Raw genomic sequence first — 4,943 nt, forward strand, 5'->3', positions numbered from 1 at the left:
CGTCTGCTTTAGAGGCAACGTGTTTGAGGTTAGCCTTTAACACGGAAAACGTTTCAGGGGATTCACAGCGTGTGAGCCAGGATTCCACCCAGCCTGCTTGTCGGGATCATTGTCTGTTAGCTAGAGCTCACCATGGGCAGAGCGGAGCAGGTGTGGCCAGGCTGTTTCCCCTTTTGTGGAAACAAGCCACACTTAGGAAAGTCATAGGCAAGGGGGCTGGGAGCATGGCTCAAGTGGTAGAGGGCCTGCCTAGCAAGTGTAAGGGCCTGGGTTTAAAACTCGGTACTCGCCTCCCCCCAAAGCGTTACAGAAGAAAGAGGGCAGGCCAGGCCATGGGGACAGACCCTCAATGAAGGAGCAAAAGAGATGACAATGGGGGACCCAGCTCTGGCCTACAGGAGGACCCTGCCTGGTTCCACCCCAATGCAGGTCACAGTGCGCTGGGGACAGGCTGCAGGAGGGGCCTTGTGCCTGTGTTCTCTCCTCCCCAGCCTCAGAGTGACCAGCTCTGAGGGACCACACACCACAAGGCAGACACTAAGCAGGGACCATCGTGGGGCTGGAGCAGCTCAGGGAGGCCCATGAGAGCACTGTCACTCCATGAATCTTTCCTTAGGTGCTGGGTCTTGTCCCCCCACCCCCAACAGGGCAAGACCAGAGACTAGGAGAGCAGCTTAGATCCCGCTGTCTCTGCCATGAGCTCTCACACTCAACCTGCGTAGGGGAAGGCCTCAAAGAAGACACCAGGAAGCTTCTCTGCAGCAGATGGCACTGAGGAGGGCGGCCGCTGGGACAGTTTTGAGGGGACCCAGGGCAGGCAAACCCCATTGCTGCCCGGAGTGTCCACTGTCCGTGCTGGGCATGGTCTATCCTGCCCCACCCAGGCCTCTCCCTGGCTTTGCAGGTGGCCTTCCTGTGAAACCCCCCCCCCGGAAGCCAAGGTCTGTCCCAGATAGACCTCACAGTAGCCCCCCGGGCTGCTGGGGACACAGCAGTATAAAGAATCTGCTCGGCCTGACCCTGAGCCTTGGCAGCGGGCCAAGCCCTGCCCAGCCCCCACAGCAGCCAAGGGAATCCTCCCCACAGTGCTCCCAGCCCAGCCTGCCCCCTGCACACTGCCTCTCCTGCAGTCATCCCCAAGACCCTCATCCCTGCCCAGGCCCTGCCTCCCTAGGGACACCCCTCCGTGTCCATGCCCCCAGCCCCCTCCCTCCACCTAGCCCACACCCTGTGTGGCAGTTAGATCCAGGCCTGCTCCTGGGCCTTCGCTCCTTGGTGTCTCCAGCTGTGGACGCTGACCCTGCCCTGCGTTCTCCATTCTCCAGAGTTCTTTGGGCCCCGCCCCAGGCTCCACCCCTGCTCTCCCCACCCCAGCTACAACCAGGAAGGAAGGGAGTCCTCACTGCCCTGCTACCTCAGGAAACCACAGGGAAGCGCCCCAGTCTCCTGTGGCTGGTGGCTGCGAGGATCAGCCGTGCCGGTGCCAGGGCTGGCAGGGCGAGAGCTAAAAATAAGCCAGCAGGGAAGGAGGCTGGCCGGTGCCTCCTCGGGCAGGGGTGGGTGCAGGCATGGCGAGAGGCCTGGCGACAGCAATGGCCACGGTTCCAGGCCTCACAGGAAGGGCTGGCTGGCCACCCAACCCAGAGAAGTGGGCCAGGAAAAGGAAGTCAGATGGGACCGGGGGGCAGCCGTGGCCCTCCTTCTGGCTGGGCATTGGTTGAGTCTAGAAGCTTCCTCCCGTTTCTGGGACAGAAAAGGGCCTAATCCTTCTGAGCAGATGAGGGCACTGCCATTCACTGAAGGGCCCAACCGGACCAGAGGGTGCCAGCCTCCCCCATCTCCCCTCCACTCAATCCATGTCTTCCACTGGGGCCACGAGGAGGGACATGGCTGTCCAGGCCCCGGACTCAGCCAGGATGAAAACATCTATAAATGTCCCCTCCCTCCCCCCTACAAATCCTGTGGGAAGAACCAGCAGAAGCCACAGGAGTGGAGTCTACACATGACCTCCATTTCTGTCCTCCACTAGTTTTCTGTTTCCCGTGAGCACCTTAGCAGGCGACAAAGTGCCTACAGGGCAGGAGGCCTTGTGACGTGGCTTCTGAAGTGTCCGGAGCTTTGGGGCCTTCAATCCACAGGACAGAGACCAGGAGAGTGTGGGGGGGGGGGCACCTGTCTCTGACTGTACCTGGGTAGGTCTTCGGTGTGGTCAGTCCTGGCCTCAGGAGGGCTCTGCCCTGTCCTTCCCTCCATGGCTCTCCCCGCTACCCCACCCACTGTGAAATGCACACATGGGGTACCAGAGGATGGGAGACCAGAAGGGCCTGTGGGCAGGGGAAGGAGCTGGGGAAGGCTCAGTGGCAGGGTCCAGAGCAGGGAGAGCAACAAGGGAGGAGGGGCAGAGCAGCAGCTCGGGCCAAAGTCCTGCGGCCTAGGCCCCTGTCCAGCCCACACTGCCCTACACGAGGCCACAGAATTGGAGATCATCCACCCAAAGCCCTGGGGCCACAGGGCAGGGACAGGACCTGCAGCCGTGGCCTGGAGGTGCAGAGGTGCGGGGGATGAGGGAGGCACCCTCAGAAGGGGAAGGGGGCTCAGGCTGGGGATGAGGGAGGATGAAGGACAGAACCCAAACCAAGCTCTTACCTCACATGGCCTTTCCTCTCCATCCTCCCCCATCCAGTTTGCTCCCTGTCAGAGCAGATGACCTTCGGCTCATGACTGACTGCGGCACAGGAGAGGAGGAGGAAGGGGGCGCCACGAGGGGCTGGAATGAGAGCCAGCTGCTAGGTGGGGACAGGTCACACTGCCCAGGAGAGGTCCCTGGGGACGGGTGGGGACGGGTCACACTGCCCAGGGGAGGACCCCGGGGAGGGGTGAGGATGGGTGGGGATGGGTCACACTGCCCAGGAGAGGTCCCTGGGGACGGGTGGGGAGGGGTCATAGTGCCCAGGAGAGGTCCCTGGGGACGGGTCACACTGCCCAGGGGAGGACCCTGGGGAGGGGTGGGGATGGGTCATACTGCCCAGTGAGGACCCTGGTGACGGGTCACACTGCCTAGCAGAAGGGTACAGGACACCTATGGCCCTGAGTTTCCATCCAGAACACTGGCCTGCTCACCCCTCTTGAGAATTTACGTAAAACACAGCCCCAGAGGCTGTGTCCTGGGCCTGCTCACCAGTGGGACAGAGGGATCTGAGCAGATATGGGAAAGCAAGGGGCAGGTGGGAGAGGGCCCTGGGCAGGATCGCGTGGTGTGAGGCTCACAGGGCTGGTCGAGAGAACACACGTGGCCCCTGAGGATCTGCTTAGTGCCAGTAGGGCAGACGTCCATGGCTTTGCTGGGCGCTGGGATGTCTGACTTGTGGGTTTTCCCACAGGCATTGTTTCCCACTGTCCCCTGGTACATTGCGACCTGCCGGTTTCCAGGTCTTCCCGAGGTCTTCCCGCGGCCCCTGCTCTGGCTGCCCTAGGCACCTTTCCCTACAGCCGGGCACTCAGATGCATGCAGAGCCTTCGGCACTTCGGCACTTCAGATGACAGGGCCCGAGGTGAGCCCCGGCACCAGAAACCACACTTCTGAAAACTGCAATCAGAGTGGAAGCGGACTCTGTGGGGACCCCGTGGGTCTTTGGCCTGGCAAAGGCAGAGGACAGCTGTGGACAGCCCAGGGGCAGGTGCTCCTGGGATCCCTTTGTTCTTCGGCAGTCAGACCCTGGGCCCTCAGTGCAGGGGCCCAGCAAGTCGGGTGTAGAGGGGATGCCTAGAGCCGGGGGGTCTCATGGGAAACACAGCCTCCCTGCTCAGGCCTGGCTGGCAGGTCTCCCCTGCCAGGGACCCCAGGGCCCAGTGCTCACACATGGTGACCCTTTGATCCTCAGTAGGGAAAGGCTCCCTGCTTCCTCCCCCCATGCCCCCCATGCCCCCCAGGCCTGGATAGGTGCCGGGGCCTGGCCCACCCACCTGGACGCATAATTCTTCCCAGAAACCAGAGCTGGGTGTGCAGGTGGCTGGCGCTTTGCTTCTGAGGACGATGAGATCCCCAGCTTTTGCCCCCAGCAGAGCAGCCTCTTCTCCTGGACGATGCCCATTGCTGCCCCAGACCCCAGGCAGCAGGTGCCCTCCACCCAGACTGGGAGCACGAGCACTTTCATGGCTCAGGCCTTCTCGGAGAGCCACTTGGAGGAAGGGCAAAGCTTCTGGACCTGGCTCAGAGTGGCCACTGAGGGACTGCAACATGACCACCAAGGGACTGTAGTGGCGGGGGTCCAGCTCCCTGGGCCTGAGCTTCGCCTGAGAGGAGAGCCACTACCTCCTGCAGGTTCTCAAGACAAACCCAGGGAGGCATGGCCACCAGCCCACCTGGCCCCTCTGCCGGCACCCTGAGCACCAGGGGTCCCCATTCAGGATCCACACAGGAGGCTCTGACCATCCTAGAATTTTGTTTGGGAAGAGTGCTCGATGTGGTAGACCTGAAAACTGTGCCCCTCCCTGCCTGGAGGTGCTGACCACAGGACATGTGGGCCGTCACCCAGTCTGGCAGAGACGCTGCTCAGCATCCAGGCTCTTCGGAGGGCCTAGAGACGTAGCTGCCCCTCGCCACACCGCACCCTCAGAGTCTGCCAGAATTCCAGCAGAATCAACAACAAAGTTGCCACCAGTCTCTGGGCTCTGACCAACCATGAGGTGAGAGCAGAGTGGCCGTCCCACTGGCCAGGGAGCTGCCCAGGGGACGAGGTCCAGAGGGAGGCCCGAGCCTGGGCCCCTGTGCTGGTGGGGCAGGTCAGCGCCCCCCCCAGGTGACTGTGAGAAGCCCACTACTCAGAGAAGACCTCGGCACAGACCTCCTTTTTATTCTTCCTCACAGGTAAAGAAATAACAAGACTGCTTTTCCTGTGTTTTGGTCTTTAAAATGAGAGGGAGAGGGATGACTCCGGGAGGGA

The sequence above is a fragment of the Megascapheus bottae genome, chromosome 15 (genome assembly GCF_031878675.1).
Source record: "Megascapheus bottae isolate mThoBot1 chromosome 15, mThoBot2.hap1, whole genome shotgun sequence".
NCBI classification, from domain to species: domain Eukaryota; kingdom Metazoa; phylum Chordata; class Mammalia; order Rodentia; family Geomyidae; genus Megascapheus; species Megascapheus bottae.